Genomic DNA, 13,399 nt, shown 5'->3' on the forward strand with positions numbered 1-13,399 from the left:
GCGTAGCCGCTGCCCGCTTACCTGATCTCACCGGAATGTCAACCGTCAGTTGGAGACACGTGTAGACTGTGCCTACTTAAACCTAACTAACCTAAGGACTTTACACAACACTCGGTCATCACGTGGCAGAAAAATGCCTGACCCCCCCCCCCCCCCCCCCATCCGGGAATCGCAGACTTTTACTACGCCATCCTCAGGTAGTGTTCCGTTATGCCACAAACACGGACTCGACAGATGACTGTCAACCGAGCACATCAACACTGTGAAGGGACCATCAATTGTACTCGTCAAATGGTGGGAATCATCAACGACAGCCCTCCATATCCCACGTTGTTGTTGTTGGAGTGTTCAGTCTTGAGACTGGTTTGAAGCAGCTCCTTATGCTTCTCTATCCCTCTGAATCTGCTTAGTGTATTCATCTCTTGGTCTCCCTCTACGATTTTTACTTTCCACGCTGCCCTCCAATACTAAATTGGTGATCCCTTGATCCTACCAACCGATCCCTTCTTCTAGCCAAGTTGTGCCACAAACTTCTCCCCAATTTTATTCAATACCTCCTAATTAGTTATGTGATCTACCCATCTAATCTTCAGCAATATTCTATAGCACCATATTTCGAAAGCTTCTATTCTCTTATTGCCCAAACTATTTATCGTCCATGTCTCACTTCCATACATGGCTACACTCCGTACAAATACTTTCAGAAAAGACTTCCTGACACTTAAATCTATATTTGATGTTAACAAATTTCTCTTCTTCAAAAACGCTTTCCTTGCAATTGCCAGTCTACATCTTATATCCTCTCTACTTGGACCATCATCAGTTATTTTGCTCCCCAAATAGCAAAACTCCTTTACTACTTTAAGTGTCTCATTTCCTATTTTAATTCCCTCAGCGTTACCCGACGTAATTCGACTACATTCCATTATCATCGTTTTGCTTTTGTTGGTGTTCATCTTATATCTTCCTTTCAAGACACTATCTATTCCTTTCAATTGCTCTTCCAAGTCCTTTGCCCTCTCTGACAGAATTACAATGTCATCGCCGAACCTCAAAAGAAAAATTCGGAGTAGGTATTAAAATCCATGGAGAAGAAATAAAAACTTTGTTTACTTCACTGCTTACTCAATATACAGATTGAATAACATCGGGGAGAGGCTACAAACCTATCTCACTCCCTTCCCAACCACTGATTCCCTTTCATGCCACTCGACTCTTATAAATGCCATCTTGTTTCTGTACAAATTGTAAATAGCCTTTCACTCCCTGTATATTACCCATGCCACCTTCAGAAATTCAAAGAGAGAAAACTTTTGACAGTGTTGACTGGAATACTCTAAGGAAAGGCAAACCTACGTTTCTAGCTTTTGTAGACATAATCTATTTTCTAAGATAAGTCGTAGGGTCAGTATTGCCTCACGTATTCCAATATTTCCTAACTGATCTTCCCTGAGGTCGACTTCTACCAGTTTTTCCATTCGTCTGTAAAGAATTCGCGTTAGTATTTTGCAGCCATGACTTACTAAACTGATAGTTCGGTAATTTTCACATCTGCCAACACCTGCTTTCTTTGGGATTGGAATTATTATATTCTTCTTGAAGTCTGAGGGTAATTTTTCTGTCTCATGCATTTTGGTCACCAGATGGTAGTTTTGTTAGGCGTGGCTCTCCCAAGGCTGTCAGTAGTTCTAATTGAATGTTGTCTACTCCCGGGGCCTTATTTCGACTTAGGTCTTTCAGTGCTTTGTCAAACTCTTGCTGCAGTATCATATCTCCTATATCAACTTCATCTACACTTTCCTCCGGTTGTATGATATTGTCCTCAAGAACACCGCCCTTGTATAGACCCTCTATATACTCCTTCCACCTTTCGGGTTTCCCTTCTTTGCTTAGAACTGCGTTTCCATCTCAAATCTTGAAATTCATGCAAGTGGTTCTCTTTTCTCCAAAGGTCTCCTTAATTTTCCTGTAGGCAGTGTCTATCTTTCCCCTAGTGACTATCACGACAGCTGTCCCGCAGAAATATGTGGACGGCAATCAGCGCAAAGCGTGTGGCACGTGGTGTCCACTCACAAGCAAATATTCTGTTAGGCCAAATTATGGCAATGGTATGATGCACACAGGAGTAAAAAACAAACCAGTTTGAGATGGGCTATAGTACCGAGTATACACGTATTCTGGGTCTGGTGCACGAGCCATGGACTACTTGGGTTGAGCTTAACGTGAGCTACTGATGTGTTTGGCTTTATTTAGGGCTGTCCACATGTTTCGCTTTCGTTCATAAGTACAGTGTGCCTGGTGGTTCATAAAGAAAGTTTGCTTCACTCCAGACTTACGTCCATTGTTATTCCGTGGTCACGTGATAGGACGACATGCTCATATCACTGAGGCCTGTATGCCCTCAACGTGCACTCCTGTGAGAACATCATTTACCGCATTCACCAGCTAGTAGACATTGTAAATAGATTTCATTTGCCGGTTACTTGTTTACTCTTTTGTGCAGAGTCAATGTATCTATTTCAAACAAACCTCATCAAGTTCCATCGCCATGTCATCACTTTATCCTTGTCCTTCAACACAGTACAAGTGTACAGCAATAAAGCTAGTTCACTGCGCAACTGGCATGTGAGCAACAATATTAGCCTGTTCCGTCTTCACTGGTGATCCAGATGTGATCTGTGCATAACACTTGGTGAAGAACTTTCGCTGATGTCTGTGACATGGAACCATGAGGTGACAAACCATCGAGTTTTTTGTAATAAGCCTCCACATCCTTACATTTGTCCAATAGCCATCCCTGCTTAGCCATTTTGCACTTCCTGTCGATCTCATTTTTGAGACGGTTATATTCCTTTTTGCCCGCTTCATTTACTGCATTTTTATATTTTCTCCTTTCATCAATTAAATTCAATATATCTTCTGTTACCCAAGGACTTTTACTAGCCCTCGTGTTTTTACTTACTTGATCCACTGCTGCCTTCACTACTTCATCCCTCAAACCTACTCATTCTTCTTCTACTGTATTTGTTTGCCCTATTCCTCTCAATTGTTCTCTTATGCTCTCCTTGAAACTCCTTACAACCTCTGGTTCTTTCAGTTCATCCAGATCCCATCTCCTTAAATTCCCACCTTTTTGCAGTTTATTGAGTTTTAATCTACAGTTCATAACCAATAGATTGTGGTCACAGTCCACATCTGCCCCTGGAAATGTCATACAATTTAAAAGCTGGTTCCTAAATCTCTGTCTTATAATTATATAATCTATCTGAAACCTGTCAGTATCTCCAGGCCTCTTCCATGTATACAACCTTCTTTTATGGTTCTTGAACCATGTGTTAGCTATGATTAAGTTGTGCTCTGTACAAAATTCTACCAGGCGGCTTCCTCTTTCATTTATTACCCCCAATCCATCTTCACCTACTACGTTACATTCTCTCCCTTTTCCTACTGTCGAATTCCTGTCACCCATGACTATTAAATTTTAGTCTCTCTTCACTATCTGAATAATTTCTTTTATTTCATCAATTTCTTCGTCATCTGCAGAGCTGGTTGGCATATAAACTTGTACTACTGTAATAGGCGTGGGCTTCGAATCTATCTTGGCCACAATAATGCGTTCACTATGCTGTTTGTAGTAGCTTACCCGAACTCCTATTTTTTTATTCATTATTAAGCGTACTCTTGCTTTATCCCTATTTGATTTTGTGTTTATAACCCTGTATTCACCTGACCGGAAATCTTGTTCCTCCTGCCACCGAACTTCACTAATTCCCACTATCTCCAACTTTAACCTATCCATTTCCCTTTTTAAATTTTCTAACCTACCTGCGCGATTAATGGGTCTGACATTCCACGCTCCGATTCGTAGAATGCCAGTTTTCTTTCTCCTGATAACGATATCCCCTTGAGTAGCCCCGCCCAGAGATCCAAATGGGGGACTATTTTTCCACCGGAATATTTTACCCAAGAGGACGCCATCATCATTAAGCATACAGTAAAGGTGTATGCCCTCGGGAAAAATTACGGCTGTAGTTTCCCCTTGCTTTCAACCGTTCGCAGTACCAGCACAGCAACGCCGTTTTGATTAGTGTTACAGGGTTAGATCAGTCAATCATCCAGACTGTTGCCCCTGCAACTACTGAAGAGGCTGCTGCATCTCTTCAGGGACCACACATTTGCCTGGTCTCTCTACTGATACCCCTCCATTGTGGTTGCACAAACGGAACGGCTATCTGTATCGCTGAGGCACGCAAGCCTCCCTACCAACGGCAAGGTCCATGGTTCATGTGGGAGATTTATATTGTATCTGTAGTTATTTGTTTTGCCAGCGAAACTTACTTTGCTGTAAGTAGCTTCTGTTAAGCAATACAACAATGTAGTTACTAAGGCAGAAAATTTAGACTGAAACTGGTCAGTATGAAGTACACGAAACTAGCAGTAAATATTTAATCAGTTTTGATATTCTTATGACACTCGACGATTGCATGGAAAGGAAAGGAAAAGGACCCTGCATGGTAATAATGTATGAGGACAATGCAACACAGGTGTCCTAGAAATTTTAACTTTTGCAAGTTATTATTCAAGTTATTCACACTCTGTGAATGAAATGTTGCTGGTTGAAGCCTCTCTACACTACAATGTTTGTCAATTAACAGTCCTTCGATATTGTAGCTGTGCGGATGACAAGTATGTAGCCGACGACAATGCGGAGCTGCTGTTGCTGCTGCTGCTTGATGAGAGGAACCCCGAGTCGTCTCCAGAGCCACGGATACTTACGGGACAGGCAACAGTTGAAACTGCAGCTTCCCCCGCCGGTACACTCCTACCGTGCTCTCAGTAATCGCAGGTTAACGAGTTAGGGATGTCTACACTGGCGCGAGTATAGGTACACAACGGGTCGGCCGGAGCGTTCAACAAACACTTCCGCACTCTTTCATGACACAAACTGCTCTGCCTCCCATCTGCACGCCACGCGACAGAGGCTCTCCATGCGCAAAGATAAACATCGGTACAGCTATTATCATTTCGTCTTTGCTATTGATACATCTCAATAAAGTTCCCTTGGCTATTACCCGGCAATTTATAATACTTCTATTATAATTACAATCAATTATATACAGTCAAATTTTTATTTAATACGTAATCGAAGTATTGATGTATTTAGTTTCTGTAGTACAGCATATAGCATCAGAATCAAGAGTATAGTGGAAGATATCAACGAAAATTAAACGGCGAAAATTTTGGATGTTGCAGACGGTACTTTGTCTGCATTTTTGGTTTTATACCCTCTATGAGACATGTGTATATTGATGATTACCCGGTACACGCCTGATCACGTGGTACCGTAGACATGCCAGAAAATGGAGAGACACCGAAATCCATTGCAAATAAATACATAAAAAACCACATTTAGACGTCAACTGCTAGGAGTCTCACGCGTACATCTGAAGGACTATCTCATGTATATATGTTTGAGGGAATCCCATCATTCCCAGAGTGACAGGTAGGTATGGCAACTCGCCGGACAATGATGTGACCGCCCAACATTCACCAAGCTTTTGTATGCACAGAAAGGACCTCCACTTGCTTTGCCTGTAAGTTAGGACGATAATTGCCCGTGGATGATACTGAGGCCAAGAAGATTTACTAATCATCAGGATACAGTGGTTGCGAATGCTGAGAGATATCGTAAGCCAACCATTAACCAGGAAAGGAATCCTTTTACATTGACAATCTTTTTGTGAAATACGTCTTTTTTTATGTGTGTGGCAAAGGCATTGCCCAACCGTAAGGGAAGCTGCTAAGTAGTAATTCAGCTGACTGCTTGTAGAATCCTATCTGGCTAATCAAACGTAAAGAAACGACCACGGTGAATAAAGTGCTCGGAATACTGCTGCATCCAGTAACTGACCTGTGCTGATATTTCGTCCGAGACTTCTTCGTAGCCGTAATATTCTTCACAGATGTCAGCATCTTCCGAATTGCTGTTTTATATTTTTTATTGATGTCAGAGTATGTGTTACTCGATACATATATCTCGCTTACTAAGTGGAATGGTGCTACGAAGGTAAGTTCACCCAGAGTTTCAAGAATTCTGAAGGAATTTCGTCTACTACAGCTGCCTTCTTTTGATTTATGTGTTTCAGTGCTCTTCGGCAGCTGCTGTTGTTATAACGTCAAAACTCAGAGATTGAAAAATATTCCCGTTACGAGCAATACTATCGCTGAAATGGGTAGTTTGAAGCCCGAGAAGTTGTCAGATACTACCCTACGCCTTGTACTGTTCATGAACGCCTGCAGTTCAGCGGGGCAACCTCATGGCTGGATGCACGTTCCCCTCACGCTGCGGCATCCCGTCACACCGGTAAGCTCTGCGGACTGCCGTGTCTCATGCAGAAAAGGTATTTGTCTGGTGCATAAGTTCTAACGTAACACAGACGTTTATCAATAATACATTCTCCTTCTCTATTTAAAACAATCTGTCAACGCTGGAATACGTTTTATATTCCGCGACTGTGGAAATCACGTGGTTTTGAGGCGAAGAACTCGTCGAGCCATGTTCATAGAGCATCTTCATTGGAAAGGGAAGTTCCTTCAAGGTTGTATCTGTGTTTGAGGACACCAGATCAGCTGAATAACGTGGTTGCGGAAGGACTCCCCAACACAACTCCCGTATAGTGTCTTCCCTCAGCCTAGAAAAATGCGGGTGGTCATTATCGTGGAGTAGCATCACTTCACGCGGTCTTCCTCCTTGTCGTTCTTGGATTGCGTCTGCAAAACGTCTCGGTTGCTGAGAATAAACGTCAGCAGTGATGGTTACACTTCGGGGAAGCAATTCGTAGCGCACTAGATGCATAACATCATCTTTTGTAGATGATTACAGGTCGTTGTTCCGGGAGTTGCTGCTTTGCTGGGCTCAACCATTCCTTTCGTTTCCCTGTGTTAGCATTGTTGTTGTTTGCTGTCTTCAGTTCTGAGACTGGCTTGATGCAACTCTCCATGCTACTCTATCCTGTGCAAGCTTCTTCATCTCCCAGTACCTACTGCAACCTTCATCCTTTTGAATCTGCGTAGTGTATTCATCTCTTGGTTTCCGTCTAATCTCTTGGTCTCCGTCTACGATTTTTACCCTCCACGCTGTCCTCCAGTGCTAAATTTGTGATCCCTTGATGCCTCAGAACATGTCCTACCAACCGGTCCCTTCTTCTTGTCAAGTTGTGCCACAAATTCCTCTTCTGCCGAATTCTATTCAATACTTCATCGTTAGTTATGTGATCTGCCCATCTAATCTTTAGCATACTTCTGTAGCACCACATTTCGCAAGCTTCTATTCTCTTCTTGTCCAAACTATTTATCGTCATGTTTCACTTCCATACACGGCTGTCGTGCGGTAGCGTTCTCGCTTCCCACGTCCGGGTTCCCGGGTACTATTCCCGGCGGGGTCAGGGATTTTCTCTGCCTCGTGATGACTGCGTGTTGTGTGCTGTCCTTAGGCTAGTTAGGTTTAAGTAGTTCTAAGTTCTAGGGGACTGATGACCATAGATGTTAAGTCCCATAGTGCTCAGAGCCACTTGAACCATTTGAACCATACATGACTACACTCCATACAAATACTTTCAGAAACGACTTCCTGATACTGAAATCTATACTCGATGTTAACAAATTTTTCTTCTTCAGAAACGCTTTCCCTGCCATTTCCAGTCTATAATCTATATCCTCTGTTCTTCGACCATCATCAGTTATTTTGCACCCCAATAGCGGTACGGAGTAGTCATCGCCGGTGTTGTTCACGAGCCAAGCAATGATGCACATGTGGTCACCTGCTGATTTTGTGATTTTGGCTTAGGGCATGCGGCACCCGTACTCTTGATGTTTGAGCCTTTCCAATTGCACTTAAATTCGTACGGTGGTGAAATAATTGCAGTTTACCACATTTACCAGCTCTCGAGTACACTCGCGTGGATCATTGTGGGTTCATGAGTGTGAACGACTTCCATTAAACAGCGAAATCATTAACGTCAAAACGATCCTCCTTAACAAGAGAAAACCACTTCCTTAGAGTGCTCTGTCCAATAGTATTATCCCCACACACGGTGCAAATGTTTCTGGGTGCCTCCGCTGCTGTAGCCCCTCGAATGAACTCAGACCGTGTAAAATGTCGGAAATGTTCCGATTTATCCTGTTTGTACTCCATTTTGTAGCGTCGACAGCTCCACTCACTATCTTCAGACACAAAATTTCAACATGTAAACTCAAATAGCAACAGTGAACTAACAATAAAAACTGACAATCGTTAAATAAACCCTTAGCAACCTGAATACCAGCTGACAAAAAAAAAAAGCTGTGAACTTCTGCACCAGCCTAATAGATACATATTTTCAAGTGAACCTAGGATTTCAGACTTAATTTTTTTTGTTTAAGAGCGATTATATCAGGACGCTAATTATGGACAAAGTATGGTCACAAAATATCGACATAATATTTACAGATGACTTTGACATAACACAAATCAATATTTTGCACATTTTGCGCCACTTTCTGGAGCATCTATATTCCACTACATCCGCATTATGTACAAACCAGCAGAATTTCTGAGATTTATAGTAGTGGTGCAAAACAATAACTATGATGTATAAGAAAACACAATTAGTTACTTCAGACATTTTTTGAGTACACCCTGTGGTCCATAGCATTCTACTTAAAGCTCCTAAAGCATCTCGCTAACACTAGGCAGATATGAGACATCGACGTGACAATTCTAAACACTGCGTATGACTTTAGTATGACAGCAACGAAAGATTTAAGTTTTTCTCAGTTACCCTGATTTATTTAAAGAAGTTAAATCGTTTTTCGCAAAACTAGTCCTCACGCTGGTCTATTTGCTTCCTCATTTGGTCATATCCTACTCTTTGCTTCGAACAATTTATAGAGAATCATATTTTCGTTACACTGAAAAATTTGACCATTGAAATACACAGACAGCATTCCGCTCTAGGCAAAAGCACGCCAAAAAAAGAAACTAAAGTGTAGCCTGTATAGAAACAATAACTGTTGTACGTTCTCGCTTCCCACGCCCGGGTTCCCGGGTTCGATTCCCGGCGGGGTCAGGGACTTTCTCTGCCTCGTGATGGCTGGGTGTTGTATGCTGTCCTTAGGTTAGTTAGGTTGAAGTAGTTCTAAGTTCTAGAGGACTGATGACAATAGATGTTAAGTCTCATAGGGCTCAGAGCCATTTTTTGAATAAGTGTTGTAGAATTAAGGAACATGTTTTATGTGGAAGAACTGCGATGTTTTTGGAAAATGAATATCTCTTCTATAAAAGTCAACATTGACTTATCAGGATGGCAACGTGAGAAGGCAGTATTGAATACTGAAAGGAATTGTCAGCACCATTGCTCTTTGCAACGTATGTGAGCCGTGGCTGGCTGGATGGGTGCCTTGTTTTTTTTTTTTTTTTAATCATTTGTTGTAGCCCAGTGGTTACCGCAATAACGTTGCTGTCTTCTCTCCGTGAGCCGCAGTAGCAGTGTGTATCGATACTAGTACTGCTGTACTATGTCTGGTGTGGCGGATATGTTTTCCGGGTGTGCTGTGTGTGACAGTCGGTCCGTTGGGTCAGAGCAACGAGGAAGTCTCTGTGGCGCGTGGTCAGACCGGAGCCGCTGGCGGCGTGCACGTGCGGTTGGAGTTGTGAGGCACTTCTTGCGAGGGTTACGAAGTTCGTCAGCCACCGAAACTGGACACTAAAGTTGAGTGCTCACTTAACCTACTATCAAGCCTCAACTGCTATCACATCTCTTGGTTTGATCCTGGTTGTCACTTTCTGAGAGATCCACGCGAGCAACAACGTGTGTGCATTGAAGTCGACTAGAATTGCAGCCGTCTTCCTGTGTGGTGTTAAACTTCATTAATGAAGGAATGACTTAAATTAAGTGTACCAGAGGTATCTCCTGTGTTGTGGCCGTTGACGTTCCAGTGACCTAAAGTGGTTGTTGACGTAGTTTCTGGCAGTGTATTTTCCACATCGTGTTGGTATTGTACAGCACAGCGTGTAGTGTGACAGCTAAGGTGTTGGTAGTTTTGGGCGTTTATTCTCATTTGGCTTGATTGGCCACCAGTATCCGGAACGTTTTGCGATTGACATCTTGTTGTCGTTTTGCTGTTCAGATGCAGTAGAAGTGATGTTGTTGGTTGGTTCCTCGGCTGGCTTTTTGTTGGGTTGCCTTTTGATTAAGAAGTTGTCGGTCTGGCTGCCTGTTTCACCTAAAAGTGCGTTAGTTACTTCCCCAGGTTGGAACCTTCTGAGCGCCGCTCCTTGTGTTTTACAGAGTGATTTCCTTTTTAGTCTTAAGTACTGTGTGTGGCCTTCAGCGGAGTTTTTTCTTATTGAAATTTCAAGGCTTTTCTTCTTAGGCCTTAAGGCGTAAAAAAAGTTTCTTGACTGGTATGTGGCCTTCAGCCGAGTTTTCAGCCTTTTAAAATCAAAAGTTGAAAATTTTGTCTAGGATTTAAGCCGGAAGAAATATTTTGTAGTTTTTATGTGGCCTTCAGCCGAGTTTTTCAGTTAAAGCCCAGACAAAGAAATTTCCAATTTTTAATTTTAAGACGTGAGATTGTTTGGGTTTCGTATGTGGCCTTCAGCCGAGTGTTATGTGAAGCATTTTAGGATAAAGACTTTAGCCTATTGTAGTTGAAATTCAGAATCGCTTCCTTGAGGCCTTAAGTCGTAAAATTGTTTTCTCCATGATGTGTGTTTTAATCTCTATTAAATTAAAAATTCAAAATCCTTGTCTTGCCCTTAAGTCATAAGATTGTTATTTTTTAATATGAGGCCTGCAGCAGAGTTTTACACGAAGTATTTTGAGATCAGGCCTTCAGCCTTTTCAAATTGAAAGCTCTTCTTCCCAGGCAAAATCCGTAAAATTGTTTTGTTGATATGCGGCCTTCAACCGAGTTTTCAGCCAATATAAATTAAACTTTGAAAATCTTTGTCTCGGCCTTAAGCCGCGAGACTATTCTTGATTAACGTGAGGCCTTCAGCCGCGTTATATGGGATAACATTAAATCTAAGGCTTTCAGCCTATTTATATTGAAGATAAAAAATTCTGAAGAAGTGAAACCGCCAGAAGAACTCCTGTACCTTGCTTAGGCCTTGTGCCTTGGATTTTCGATGTGGCCTTCAGCCGATCTAAATTAAATCAAAGGAGGTCTTTCGTTAAAACCTTGAGAGTTTTGATTCTTGCTTGTCTGATTGTGTGTTTTAAGAAATAAATTTTGTATGATGGTGTGCAACTGACAGTAACATATTTTGACCTCTTTCCACAAATATAACCGCATCCGCTCCGTCCTGCTAGCCCAGGGATTTCACTGGTAGCAGAGCGTGGTTACGTTTGTGTTCTTGCCATTCCAGTTACTGTTAGTTTCAATTTTATTTCTGTTCTGTGACACCACATTGTTTTGGGTGTTGATTGTTTCAGGTGTATTGTAATGGCGGTCAGTCAGAGTCCGGGGATCGGCCTGCTCAGGAACATCTTGTTTACGAGTTGGAAATAAGGCGCCAAGCTACTGAGAGCAGTGATCCGGATTTAGTGGCCCGTTTAGGTGCTGCCGTTTTTCAGCCGGTTGACGTCACGCCGGCGGTGTTGGGTGAGACAGGAGCGGCCACTGAATTTTTGTTGAAGGCTGTTAGGGGCCTTGTGGACAATATTTGCGTTTTGGAAGGCACTCAACCTAGTGCCAGTCTATTGGATACGGTGTAGGCCCAGTTAATGTATTTAACAAATCGGAAAGCGGATTTGGGCATGTTAGCTTTGGAAGATCACCATAAAAAATTAGCCGCCGAATTGGGCTCTTTGGTTAGTGCATTGCAGTTTAATGTTACGTGTTTAGATTTGGTGAGAAGAGGATTGAGGAGCGGGACTTGCTGTGTTCGGGAGAGGGCGAGAGCCTGCCCGGGATGGTACTGTTACGTCCTCGGTGAAGTTAGACGCAATGTTTGCCAAGTTGCCTAATCCTCTCGTGATATTACTGAATTAGTCGTGGAGTGGCTTGAACAGGTCGAAAAATTATTACGGTTGTCGGTTCGTCTTGAACTTTATGCTTCTCCCTATCGTGGTTCCACACCAAGTAATTTTGTCACTGCCGTACCTGTTAGCTAGAAGTGAGTTGCAGAACCTCCTCTTCCGAGCCATGACTGAAGTGTTCTCCTTACAGCAATTGAGGGAGCTCGTCATTAGGCAGAGATTGACCACCGGAGTTCGAAAACAGCTTGAATGTCGTTACATTTGGGAGATGCAGCGGGATAAAGAGCAGTTACATCAGTATGTGGACAGAGTTCAGACGGCGTCCTTGGCTTTGTTAATCGATTTGCCTGAACAACAGCCGGTGTCTATTGTTCTTAGGGGAATGCGCGTTGCGGATAAGTAGCACTATGTTTTCCGTAATCAGCCTTCAGCTTGGGAAGAACTCCGTGCCGCGGTTGTAGCGATATGGGCGTTGCCACTTGGATACGATGTATGTCACGAAGTTAAGGGGCAGGCCACCGGCGCTGGCAAGGGAAATTCCGAAGTGTCTGCATCCGCTGAAGCCGTAAAACTGGAACCCCGGGGTTGTTTCAGGTGCGGCAGCACGGCTCACTTGGAGCGCTCTCGGATTCAGCCTCGCGCTCTCAGAGCCAATAAATGACGCCGGACTGGGCAGCTATCTCGTGATCGAGCCTTTAGACGCTGGCGTACCCGTGTTGTCGCTCCCTCTTCACCGCCCTCGCCTTACGTTTGTTCTCGAGTAGGTGGCGAACCGATCTGTGCTCTTTCCGATTCTGGTAGCTCATTTTCATTATTGTGCTTCGAGTGGTTTTTGGAAGTTGGTCATTTTACGAAACTTCGGTCGGTGCTTTCTCCGGTGCAGAGATGTCGGGTGGCCAATGACCAGGTGTTGCCTCTGCATGATTGGGTCCGAGGGAGTATATCGATGGGGGATTTTTCCTGGCCCTTGTCATTAGCCTCGGTCAAGGAGCTGCCGGTCGATCTAATTTTGGGATGTGATTTCAGTAAATACTGGGTTATTCTTGGATTATTCTGGGCACACCTTTTTCTTTAAGTTAGCTCCTGTGGAGAAGTTTCTACATCTCCATCCATACTCCGCAAGCCACCTTATGTTTCGTTTTATAAGTGCGCTAAACGTATTGTGCATCGAAATGCAGATGCATTGGCCGTTCAGGATGTGGGTAATGAGTTTGATCTTACCCATCTCTCGCCGCATCACGCTTCTCAATTACGGGATTTGTTACAGAGTTTTCCTGAGCTTCTTAGTGATAACTTGAGTGTCACTAATGTTCTTAATTACCATATCCTTCTATCCGACGATAGTCCTGTCAGGCAGCCCCCACGTCGCCTCTCAC

Source organism: Schistocerca gregaria, chromosome 10 (genome assembly GCF_023897955.1).
Source record: "Schistocerca gregaria isolate iqSchGreg1 chromosome 10, iqSchGreg1.2, whole genome shotgun sequence".
NCBI classification, from domain to species: domain Eukaryota; kingdom Metazoa; phylum Arthropoda; class Insecta; order Orthoptera; family Acrididae; genus Schistocerca; species Schistocerca gregaria.